General features: G+C 36.5%; 1 protein-coding gene across 2 annotated transcripts in view; it reads left to right on the top strand.

Annotated features, from left to right (window-relative positions):
- The window catches only part of esrrb (estrogen-related receptor beta), a 73095-nt gene that overhangs the window by 48815 nt on the left and 10639 nt on the right, over positions 1-13641 (top strand). The gene's annotated exons all lie outside the window — the stretch shown is intronic.

The raw sequence follows: 13641 nt of genomic DNA, 5'->3' as shown, positions 1-13641 counted from the left end.
ATACAGTGGATTTTGCACATATTCTGCACACATTGCATTTAAGTTCAGCAATTCAGTAAATGTATTTTCTGTCATTAAATTTTCAGTATAAATATATCAAATGTTAAATTATCCCGTATTGTTCGGTAGTATTTTTCAGTTCGCATAATAGGACTAGGTGTTATAATCCCAATATTCAGAGTATTAAACAAAACAAACACGTATTGCACATTTACAACAGACATTAGTCTTTGTCTGTGACAGTCAGTGATGGAGAAATATGATTCATCTGCACTTAAGGGCCTTTAAAATGTTATTTTTCAAACATTATCAGTGTATTATAAAGTGGAGATTAGTGGATTATAGGTAACATTGTATATGCTTTTTACTTTGCTTACCCCAATCTACTGTGACAGTGCTTGAGAGGGCAGGGTCTGACAGAGCGTTTGTTAAGATTCTTTACTACACAGACCACACTCAAATCTTAACCGACCCTGTTCATTTATTTATTAGGACTACATGATATGTTTTTATCAAAATGTTACAGAATTTCACATAGACAGGAATCTGTACCTTAGGATGAATAAGTCAAGACACTGTTCACAGCCCATTTTACTGTTGTATGACACTAATTCTTTTTTTTCTTTTAATACATTCATATGTAAGCAAATACACATCTACACTCACATTTACTCGTACGTACATACCTATATGTTCCCATACATATATGCACAGATTACATACAGTAGGTGGCCAACCAAAATGCCTATTACTGCCGCGTGTACCGCCGCTGCAGGGCCAATGATGTTAACTGCAAGTCAGTCGCGTGTTGAAGTTGTTCACAAATCTACCACCAGGTGGCGCAAAGGGACAGTTTGCAAACTGACTGAAATTATTATTTTGTTTTGTAAACGGAGATCAAATAAGGAAGTAAAACAACAATAACATTATAATATAACATTATAACATCCTTAAAAATCTGAAAATTAATTTAAAATTAAATTTTAGAAAGTTAATTTTAAAATGTGTGATAGTTGTAGGCCACAGCCTAAAGCATCAAAAAAAAAAAAATATATATATAATTTACATAAAGGCTCTTAATGCATGTTAAACAATCATTATGAAAACCATTAAAACTACACAATTTCCTTATATCAAGGGTCTGTTTTTGAACGAAAAATCCTGACCTTGGTCATTGGTCCTCTCTGTACAAGGCTGCACGTTCATGACACTCTATTCTCATCGCAATTTAATGACTCACACCATAAAAAAATTAAATGAATGAATAAATAATGATAAGTTGTGAGAAATCAAGATTAATAGGCTAAAACTGCAAAATGAAAAATGCCTAGAAATCGTACAAAAAGTAGAATATTAACTTGAAGTGTTTAGATTACTTTTGAGGAGTGAAAGTGAAGTGACATACAGCCAAGTATGGTGACCCATACTCAGAATTCGTGCTCTGCTTTTGCTTCCTTATTACACTGCTGTTGCAGCCATTAAAATAGTTCAGTTTTGTTTTTAATCACAAAGTTATATTTCTTATTATTTCATAATTAATTAATTTAGAAAAATTAATAGCAGCAGACAACTGAGTTGATCACATTTGATCAATTTAGCATTCTCAGATAATCTTGCTTAAAATAAAATCTGTAGATATTAAACACTTAAAGCATAGTACAATGTTAGCTTAAAATTTTACCTAAATAAAAGTGCGCTGTTATCTAATGTCTGTGTGGAGAGTGGAAGCTGAAGCACGCTCAATGCATGAGGCGCCAGCACGATCACTTCATTTTGTTCTTCAGTGGAAACAAGTAGGCTACGCCGTCATTTTTGCTCATACAGATAAGACTAATATTTCATTCGGAACTGTAAATGGTCTACTCTTATTTTTGTGTGCACTCACAGTATCAACAAAACATTGTGTTTGTGTAAAATAGAGAAAACAAACAGGATGCACTTGCCTTCTCGTCTGCGTGAACTGAAACATTGAGCTCGGGCTGAAATGCAAAGCTCTAAAATCAGGTGCGGTTTAGCTTCGCCGTGTCCCAAACTGATGGTTTACATTCACAACAAGCTACAGAATACATGTAAGACTGGATCCGTGAATGGCTATAATGACAGTAAGATGTCAATAATGTATGATCGCGCTTCGGTTCATATTTAACCATTTTTTTCTTTTTGATAGAGCAAGACCATTTTACACTGAGCAACCAGTAGTGTGAATGAATTCAGTCCAGCTGTAGGAGGTTTGGGTTTGGGGGTAGTTAGCTTCATCGTGGGGGGTTGACATAAATGTGTGAATCTCTTGCTCTTTCATATGGAGAGTAAAATGGCTGGGCAATATATATAAAAAAATTATATTTCGATATTGTCAAAAAAAATTACGATATCCAATATATATCTCACTATGTTTGCATTTGCATTTAAATAATAATAATAAAAAAAAAACATGTTTTTATTTTGCCCCATTAAAAAAACAACAAAAACAATTTAGATTGAAAAGCTAATTTAAAGTAGGTCTATATGTAACTGAAGTATTATATATATATATATATATATATATATATATATATATATATAAAAATGAATACCAAATGAATGAATACCACAGACTTTTGCACTCTCTCTGTCTATATTATGAAAACTGGTAAATATAACAGTGAAATTCCCTAATAGTAAATCCAAATGGCCATAGCCTATGTTTCTCTATTCAAACATCAGCGGTCGAGTAAGTGCATTTATTCAGTGATCACAATCACAAAAAATACAGTCGAGATCTCATGACAGAACACAGACTGGCTGAACGATGCTTTCATTAGATCGCTAAACTACTGCTTGTTAGTGTTTTCAGATCATTGTCGTCAGTGCTTCCGCAATAAGGAGTGAGCATGTGCGCATGGTTGCCAGATTGCTTAAAATAAGCAAACACCGGGCAGAAAATGTATCCTTGAACAGCGAAGCTCTTATTCTGCGATTTAAACTCTTGTTATCTGGCAGCCGCTCTCATGAAAGCTCTCGTAATAGAGGCGTGTAGAGCAGTCCGCGGTTAAATGTTCCTTTTTTGGACGTTCGGCGCGTTCTTTTGGGAAATATTCGCTTGAATTTGAAATATACCATATTCATGATATTTTCAAATTTTACATCGTCGTCAAAATTATTCTGATATTATCGCTAATATTCGATATATCGCCCAGCCCTAATGGAGAGTTTCTGATGAGCGTTTCAAACATGCTGAGCAGGTTTAAGCAAAGTGTCTGTTTTAGGACAAATGCCTCGTTTGGTTTGGCTTTTGCAATGTTTGCAAGGGCATACAGAGTATTACATACAATATAATATGATTTTGTTTTTTTCTCAGGAGAGATGATGTGCCTCTGAGAGAGAGATAAAGAAACTGGCCGAAAGAGAAGCGAGGCTATGTTGCTTTGTACTATTTTTCATTTTTAAAGTTTTAATTGTATAAGCGGCAACACTGAAGTCATTTTGGCAATACAAATGTAAAAATATAGTGCAGTAATAAAAAACTGTCCCGAGACATCATTTTTAGTTTCATTATAGGGGAATTCCAGCGTTAAGGACGTGACATTCCAGGTCAAAACCTGAAATACAAATTCTCACAGAATGTATTCATTACCTAGAACCATCTCTTTATGTTTATCCAAATCAAAATCAAAACACAAAAAACATAACCAATACAAACATGAACAATATTCTATATTCTAATATTTTTGATATGGGAAATACAGAGGAGAAGTGTTGACCATTAAAAAAAAAAAAAAAAAAAGACCTGCATTTTTGGGAGACAAAAGGCTATATTTTGTAGACTTTCTGTGATTTACAATGGACATGGAGAATGGAGAAGTGTTGACCATTCACAAAACATGAAATATTAATTTTATTTCATTTTTAATTTTTGTGTTTCAGAGGATTAAGCAATGTTAAGGATGTGACATCTCTCCATTACAGAGTGTTCTGAAAGCAGAATTTATGCAAACGCGTATAAATGCTTTAAAAACTTTAACAGAGATGTCTAGTAGCCTATTAGATGCACCTTTAGAGAGAAATGCAGCCTTCATTCAAATTATTTCATTTTTGAATTGGTTCCTTTAAAATTAAACATTTTTCTCATGTATCTGAGGCAACCCAGTTTTTTGTTATTTCATTATCAGGAAAAAAAATCAAGTGATCACATGGGCGCACAAACACTTAAATATTAATAGTAATAGAGCACATTTATTTTAGGTCAACACTACAGTATGGGATCCACATTAAAATAAATCTTCACAAGTCTACATCCGAGACAGATGCAGTTATAACCTGTAAATTGAAGGGTATTAGACATTTTAAAATTAACTGGCGCTTCTATTCGTTGATCATTAGTGTTCTTGTCAGTCATAAATGTTTTAATTACTCTCAATTTTTTTTTTTTTTTTTTTTTTATGAATTGCTTATGCATTAAATAATAAAGATACAAAACAGGTTTAGTTATAATAAAATAATAAAAACAAACAAGATTTGTAATGAAGAAAAAATAGACAAACAAAAATAAATGATGTAACCCCTCAGCAGCACATCTCTTGAGCATCGTACTCAGCAGCATGCACGCCAAACAACCAAATCTTGCACTCTCAGAGCAGATAGTGACACAAGTTATGTGAAACACATGACATTTTTAAGTAAGATATTAGTGACAATTAATATTATATGACATTTAAATTAGTTTTGACTATTTGTCCTTCAGTCCGCCTGTGCATTTCTGACCCGCACCGTGCTGAATCTCCACAATGTTCTCGTTGAGAATGCAATTTCTAAAATGTTATTAGAATAAATTCATTTCTAAAATGTTATGATACGGAAAGCCTGAAACAGATCACAGCACTATATAGACCTACACTGTAGGCTATCAGTCATCAGCATGATTATAATGAGAGAACTTGAGTTTAAACAGAGGACGTTTTATTAATCCGTCCCTTCTTTTCAGTTTCAATGATTTAGCTAAATCGTGCCAAGTTTAATTTATCAGTTTCTTGTTTTAGTTAGGCCTAAATTACACAGTGCCTCACGTTGTACTAAAATAAAGGAAAGAATTCATAAAATACACAACAATTTCTTAATTAGTGAACAGATATCTTTTCCCAACGTAGTTCTTTGTCAAAATAAAGGTAGGTAACGAATAAAAAAAGTATGTACATGACAAAAATGCATGCTGTTTTATTAAAGGAATTTTTATATATAAATTGAAAATGTATTTGTGACAAATATTAAATAATGTAAGAATATTGACATTTATAATCCATATATTTAGCCTAGCCTGAAATATGCTACTGCTTTTAACGCTCCAATGCAAAATAAACCACCATTTCTTTAAGGTATTATAACACATGATGTATATTATTGATTGGCCACCTACTGTATGTTATGTACATATTAAGGAAGGAAAAGGAAAAGAAAGAAAAACTATGTACATATAGGGAGCTATCTTTCTTTACATAGGCATTTTGATTAAAAAATAATATCAGGTCTATGAGATGTTGCATATTTGGTCCATTTTTCCCAGTGTAAAACAAATATTTACCATTTTAAAGTAGGACTCTCCTGTGACAACCTTTTTCTGGTAAGGTAATCTAATTCTAAGTGAAGGAGGCCAACGTTTAGGATGGAGTTTGTTTTTATTCATCAAGTGTCTTTCAGATGAGGTTTTCACTAATATTATTAGTGTGCACGCGTTTCACACTGGTCTTCTGTACTCACGGGTCCTTGTTCGCACCTGTCCGAAACACAATCGTATTTATATGTCACAGTGAAGCCTTTTATAGTGCATGTTAGGACACAGCATCTCATCTGTCAGTATACAGCCGTAAACAGCCTCCTGGTATGGTCAGGCCCTATCAAATCAGCCGTTGATTAATTGTTAATTAATCCCTCCGCTGAATGTCCGGGCTCCGGTTGGCACGGCAGAGAGAGGAGGTCTCTGTAAATAGTTTGAGTGGCGTCTCATTAAAGCTGATGTGTGGAACATGTTGACAGATGGCTTTTTTGCTGCTAAGGTGCTAAAGACCTTTGACATACATACACTAGCTTCTTGTTCTCGGACGGGTCGCATTTCACTCTGTCTGAGTCCTGGAGTTCCCCTCCGCTCGCACTAACGCCGCTTCACAGTTATGCAGACTAGTCACACTGCAACTCTACTAGATAAGGAGCGAGTTACCAAAACCACACGGCCGCAGTTCCGATGAGGCCTTGTGGAAGCTTGAGAACGGACAAAGCTGCCATGTGTAATGTGACAGCTTACCTTTCACTGGAACTGCAGAACTAGTGTCTGATGATCTGGACGTGTTCTGGACAACAGAAGCTGTTAGATTTGGTTTGGAATAAGGCTTTACATTCCGTTACTGGCTGGGCACAGTGGCCCTGTCACGTTAGACAGCTGGTGATCACCTGCCTCCGGACCCCTGACTCCTAGGGCCGGATTTTTCCAGCAGGGAATTCTGTGGTGAGGATGTGTGGAATTGTTTCCCAACCTGAAGCGTCTGGTGTGGGAAGTCACATGGCATGATAGCTGTCTTGCTTTCAAAAGATGTTATTCTGATTGAACAGGAGCGTACTGATTTGACACATAATGGCTCTGTTCCAAAACCCAGTGAGCTCCCTACATAGGCAGCATTTGAAGGCATCGCAGGTGCGCTCCTGATGCAAATACTCTTGTGGAAGAAAGGCATCATTACGTTGCGTTGTACAATACCCCCTTTTGGTCAAATCCTAAAGTTGTGGTCACATTGTGCATTTGTCAGTAATTTAGCGATGTATGAAGCGCATTTCACGCAGAAGTCATTTGCGAAAGAAAGGTATCATTAGGAGCCATTCACACAGAACGCATTTTCTATTAAATTGCGCTACTTTTCTTCACACTAGACTGGTGTGTCTGACCATTGCACTTGTGTCTTTTGCAATGGCACTCAAGTTAAAAGCAGTTCAACGGGTCTTGAGACCTTGCATTTTTTCCCCCTTTTCCCATTCCAGATCCTAAGGGTGTGGTCACATTTTTGGTGACATTTTGTAAATAAAAAAGGTTGATTGTTGTCACAGGTGTAGTAATGTATGAAACACAGCTCACACAGAAGTCACTTTTAAACCAAGCAGCTTTCTGTTGGTTAGTGCAGAGAATGAACAACTTGAACCTGCTGCGAAATGCATGCAAAAATTCCTGACTGGGTGGATTTCTTTGGAAATACCTGGATTTCAAACATGAAAATTTGCAGGAAAATTGTAAATGTGACCACACCTTGTGGCTGCATAATGTTTTTAGGCCAAAATGCAGAATTCATATATTTCAGTCAATACTGAAAAGTGTTTAAAAAAAAATGTATTCATCTAATTGAAAACGTGTTATTTTAGACATACGTTTGAGGTGTTATTCCAGTTAGGATGCACAGCCCACAGTGAAGGTTTGGGCAAAATCCAGTCATGTCATTAGGAATCAACTGGCAATTTCCCTTGAGATTGAAAAAGTTCCCCATGCAGATTTCGCAGTGGGTTCAGTTGGTCGAGCAAATTCAATACATTTGACAGAGATCTGCTTGGTCTGAAAGATTTTTCTATGTGAGCCGTGCTTTATACATCACTACACTATTAACAAGAGACGACTGACCTTTTTTGCCATGAAATTTCCCTGAACCACCACCAAACCCTGTGTTTATTTTTCACTTCAGTCCATTTTTGAGTCAGAATAAATTCATGGGCACCTTCATTAGACTGGCATTGATGATGAACTGTTTTACAAAGCTTACACATCACTCCTCATGACAGCGGATAATTCCCCTCGCTCTTAGAGTGGTTCCACTTGTATCCGCCCATCTCTTGGGTTTGCTGTTTTCTCGTTGTTATTAAACAGTGAAATCTCCTTACTGTGTTGCCGGGGCTGATCCAGCTCGAGCTGTGTAATCTCCTTGTAATGGAGTGTGAATACTGCCGGCCGATAAATCAGCACCTCATCAGTGGCCTTTATTAAATATAGACACCGACCGACAGACCTTAGTATATTCAATTTAACCAATGACGGGCTTCAGCACCACTGATCATGATGGATGGGGCAATCAAAGCCCAGATCTGACCCCGTCCTCACCCATGCACAAGATGGGAGAGGTGAGTGAGGGGCATCTGCCACAGAGGACAAGAGCTACTTAGTTGACTAGTTGCCCAGGAAAGTTGTTTGTTTCGGGAGTTTAACCCTTTAACTCTCACTGTTTGGCGCTCTTTTTTTGTTGTTGTTGTTGTCTTTTTACCCCATCACATATTTTAACAACAAAAAACCTCCTGTGAAAACTTTCTTGAAGTCGGATATTGAGTTACCATGGAAATTCAACTTTAAATCTTTTGGCAGTCTATTTTGTGATATTATTTTGTGATAGACATAATATTGTCCTCCCCCTTAGTAGGCTGTGTAAAGTGTAATATTTGGTCTTTTAGAATCAAAACTTTTTATAATCTGCAATGGAGTTTGGGGGTTCACCCGGTGGCTGTTTATGGTATTTTGTGATAGACATAATATTGACAGAGAAATTTAGACATTTGTGACAGAAAAATGCATCCAATAAATGCAATGGAGTTTGGGGGTTCACCCGGTGGCTGTTTATGGTATAACGGCCTAAATAAAATTTCACAGAAACCTCAATTTTTGTAATATCAACTTAAAATTTGGAACATAATTAATTTAGACATAAGGCTTTAATTTTATAGCAATTTTAGAGTAGAATTTAGTTATTTTATATAAGAGCATTTTCTTTACAGTAAATTTAAACTTCTGTAACTTTTTGATACTTTCATATTTTGAAATGATTACACTTCTGCAATAATTTGCTGATTGTCTTCTTTAAAAAAGAATAAAAAAAAGTCCAAACTTTGGTCTGTATTTAAAAACGTTAATGAATTATAACAATTTATGTTCGGATTCACGTCTATGTACAAAAATGGGGGGGTGACAGTTAAAGGGTTAAAACAGCTTGCCAAAGTGAACTTTCCATAACAGCTCGCTCAGGCTGGTAAACACCTTCGAGCTACCATTGGCTAATGGAAATGAACTAGTGTGACGTCTTCTTCCTGAACATCAGGTCAAACAGAAGTTAATTTTGAGTTTGTTTCAAAGTTCAAAACGGCTTGCTCCGGCTGGTAAACACCTTTTTAACTACCATTGGTCCAAAGCGATTACAAGCAAAATCGAAGAACAAACTGGTGTGACATCATTTCCCTCAAAATCAGGTCGATCAAACTCTAGATTTCCATAAAAGCTAAATTTCCTGCGATCTTCCATTGGTCCGTGGCACTGGTATTTCAAATTTCCTTTTAACCCTAAGCAAGGAACGAAAAATAACTTTGCCCTGAGTATACAGGGGCCTTAACTGAATTTCAGTCTTTGATGTCCTGTCCAAGCGTTGTGTAGTTTACTTAAAATGCACTTCAGAAATGTGACTTTCACTTTCTTGTAATTTCCTTTCCGTTAATTTGCCCGTTACAGTTTATTTTTCAAAGCTAAAGACACATAGAAGACATGGTGAGTCAATCCCTTGAGGAAGCTGTTTTGCAGGGTCAGGTCCGTCAATACTGCACAGCTACTCATTAACCACAGAATCTGTTTAGCAGTGGAAATAAATGATGTGTAATTACATGACTGATTAACCCTCGTTTCTGGCCTGTCATCAGGCTGAGCGGCTCATGTCAGACCCAGCGGTGTCTCTGGGGATGAGTACGCAGTGGTGCGGGCCGGTCAGGAGGTCAGGGAAAGCAGATTAAGACAAGGGTATTACTGTATTTAACAGAACAAAACGTCATATCGTTCATGCTTCACTGACCGAATGATCTCTAGCCCTGCACTGGGTTCTGATGGCCCGCTTATCGTTAGTAAAGTACAGATAGATCTTCATTTACAGTCAACATGAAACGTGACTCAGAAGCCATTGTGTTTCCATAATGGACAACACAGGCTCATTAGAAAAACGTGCCTCTCCCTTTATTTTTGTAAAACGCCTAAAACATACTGATGCAGTTCCCAGCTGAAAAGAACACTAGTTACAGCAAAACACCAACTACTTTTATTCCTTTTCAAGCAAATTATGATTACAGGGGCAAGTTATCCATTAACACACACACACATATATATATACAGGTGCATCTCAATAAATTAGAATGTCGTGGAAAAGTTCATTTATTTCAGTAATTCAACTCAAATTTTGAAACTCGTGTATTAAATAAATTCAATGCACACAGACTGAAGTAGTTTTTGCCTACCAAAGTCTTTGGTTCTTTTAATTGTGATGATTTTGGCTCACATTTAACAAAAACCCACCAATTCACTATCTCAACAAATTAGAATATGGTGACATGCCAATCAGCTAATCAACTCAAAACACCTGCAAAGGTTTCCTGAGCCTTCAAAATGGTCTCTCAGTTTGGTTCACTAGGCCAGTGGTTCCCAAACCTGTCCTGGAGGACCCCCTGCCCTGCACATTTTGTATGTCTCTCTAATCAGACACACCCAATTTAGTTTTTGCAGTCTCTACTAAGGAGCTGATGAGTGGAATCAGGTGTGTTAAATAAGGGAAACATACAAAATGTGCAGGGCAGGGGGTCCTCCAGGACAGGTTTGGGAAGCACTGCACTAGGCTACACAATCATGGGGAAGACTGCTGATCTGACAGTTGTCCAGAAGACAATCATTGACACCCTTCACAAGGAGGATAAGCCACAAACATCCATTGCCAAAGAAGCTGGCTGTTCACAGAGTGCTGTATCCAAGCATGTTAACAGAAAGTTGAGTGGAAGGAAAAAGTGTGGAAGAAAAAGATGCACAACCAACCGAGAGAACCGCAGCCTTATGAGGATTGTCAAGCAAAATCGATTCAAGAATTTGAGTGAACTTCACAAGGAATGGACTGAGGCTGGGGTCAAGGCATCAAGAGGCACCACCACACACAGACGTGTCAAGGAATTTGGCTACAGTTGTCGTATTCCTCTTGTTAAGTCACTCCCGAACCACAGACAACGTCAGAGGCGTCCTACCTGGGCTAAGGAGAAGAAGAACTGGACTGTTGCCCAGTGGTCCAAAGTCCTCTTTTCAGATGAGAGCAAGTTTTATATTTCATTTCGAAACCAAGGTCCTAGAGTCTGGAGGAAGGATGGAGAAGCTCATAGCCCAAGTTGCTTGAAGTCCAGTGTTTAAGTTTCCACAGTCTGTGATGATTTGGGGTGCAGTGTCATCTGTTGGTGTTGGTCCATTGTGTTTTTTAAAAACCAAAGTCACTGCACCCGTTTACCAAGAAATTTTGGAGCACTTCATGCTTCCTTCTGCTGACCAGCTTTTTGATAGTGAATTGGTGGGTTTTTGTTAAATGTGAGCCAAAATCATCACAATTAAAAGAACCAAAGACTTCAGCTATTTCAGTCTGTGTGCGATGAATTTATTTAACAATTTAAGTTGAATTACTGAAATAAATGAATTTTTTCATGACATTATAATTTATTGAGATTCCCCTCTGTGGTGATTTCGGGGAGGAGTCGGGGTGGAGATGCACGTTCGCACATCTTCCCCTGACTAAGTTTTATAAAGGGATTTTTGCACAGGTTCTAGCATATGCATGGTTTTTTAATTCTGAAAACTTCTGTGAATACGCAAAATCTAGCTTTTAAACTTTGAAAGTCCCAGAAATCTACGGAGAGTTTTATAAATGAGACCCCTGGCAAGGTTCTCTCAAAGTTCTAGGAACTTTGAAAGTTCTAGGTTCTAGGAACATTAATAGAACATTTGTTGACAGCAGATTTTTAATAGCGTTCTCAAAATGTTCACACAACAGCATTATTTATAAATTGTTCATGAAAGGTTTTTTTTTTTTTTTTTTTTTTTTTCTGAAACATTTTAGTTGGGCATTTGTCTAACATTTATTAAATGTAATTACTTTTTTATAGAAAGTTCAGAGAACATTCAAAAGTGAGGTTTCCATAATGTTTGCAGAATAATAAAATAACATAACAAACAAAAAAAAAAAAAAAAAAAAAAGAATGAAAAAAAAAAAACCTGAATTTTTAAAAAAAATCATATAAAAATAACGAAATAACGTAATTGGAACTTTGGCAAAACATTCTTAGAAAGTAAGAAAAGGCATGGTTGCTCACAGTTGGGCTGAAAAGTAAAAGAACGTGCCACAGAAAGAAAGGAAATCAGAAGTAGAGTAAGTTTTACATTTTGAAGGAAGATTATGAAGACAGACATTTTATATTTAGAATAACGTCACTGATGAATCGTTCACATTAAGACTATGAATTATGAAATCTGATTTAATTTTGACTTCAAGGTTATTGTATGTTATTTTCTGATTCTGATTGAGCAGATATGTGAAATGATTAAGTTCTGATATGACATGTCAAATTTTAGACATTTTTAACCTAGTAAGACTGTAGAAGTGTTCCTCTGGCTGATATGATCAGGAATGACATGAACACTTTTATTAGCTTTTATTTGATTGTGCTCTCTGTCGTCGTTGGCGTGAGATGAGGTGAGACGGACGCATGAGCTCAATGCTCGCGTGAGCAGCAGCAGCACTGCTGAAATTATTTATGGAGCAGCGTAATTTATGAGCAGACATGTATTGATTGGGTCCCAGCTGATGATGTCATGCCGAATGTAGAGGAATCACACAAACACACACATTTGTTTTCATCACAGTGGAGACTTGTCCTGCTTTTATAGTGAGTTGAGGATCATTTCTATACTCTGACCCTCACACAAACCATCTTCACATTAACACATCATTTATTTATTAAGCCAATTTCAATACATATTTTTAAAGAATGTGTTTTTCTCCACTGTAGCAGCACTTACATGCATTACAACAGTTTTATTCCTATCTGTATTCTGAAGGGTTTTACTGAGGGCTTTGTTCACGTATGATTTATATTTAACATTATATTCCTAAAAATGTGGTGGAAATGTAGTTCTTTTCTGTCTGTTGTCAGTATTTTCAGTGATAAAAAGAGAAATCCCAAATCCCCTCTGGAAAAACCTTTAATATGTCAACAAAATCAAACAAGAATTTTACTGTAAACCTGGCTTTATCCAGTTCTCAGATTTCTGTTCTGGAAAAGCATGCAAATTAGATCAAATGATTTGCAAATGCATTTCAGAAATTATATAATATATAACAGCTGTCTTAATGTACTGATTATAATAAGCTGGGACTTCATCATATGACTGATAAATGTTCTCCCCTGAGAATAAGGTCCTCAAATCACCTATCAAGATTTTTTTTATTAGCAGGTGGGGTCGTGACTTCATCATATGACTGATAAATGTTCTCCCCTGAGAATAAGGTGCTCTAATCACCTTACATTCACAGATGGACTCCTTATCCACCAAATATACTTTGGCACGGCATGATATGTGCATAATGCAAATGTCTTAAGAATGATTTATTGTTATTTTCAGTGTCATTGGAGAGAGGATGTTGATTGAACAACAAACCATCAGGATGAGGAGGAGGAGGAGACCAGAGCCATAAACTGACAGGAATACATTTTCAAATATAAGCTTGTGAATGCAGGCAGATTAAAACGTGTCAGTTTTTATGATTATTTTGTTTATAACTGGCTGCCAGAGTCATAAAAAGCCTTTTTGCA

The sequence above is a fragment of the Cyprinus carpio genome, unplaced genomic scaffold, assembly GCF_018340385.1.
Source record: "Cyprinus carpio isolate SPL01 unplaced genomic scaffold, ASM1834038v1 S000006605, whole genome shotgun sequence".
Classification (NCBI taxonomy): domain Eukaryota; kingdom Metazoa; phylum Chordata; class Actinopteri; order Cypriniformes; family Cyprinidae; genus Cyprinus; species Cyprinus carpio.
The sequence above is the reverse complement of the archived record's forward strand: the minus strand, read 5'-3'. Positions and strand labels throughout refer to the sequence as shown.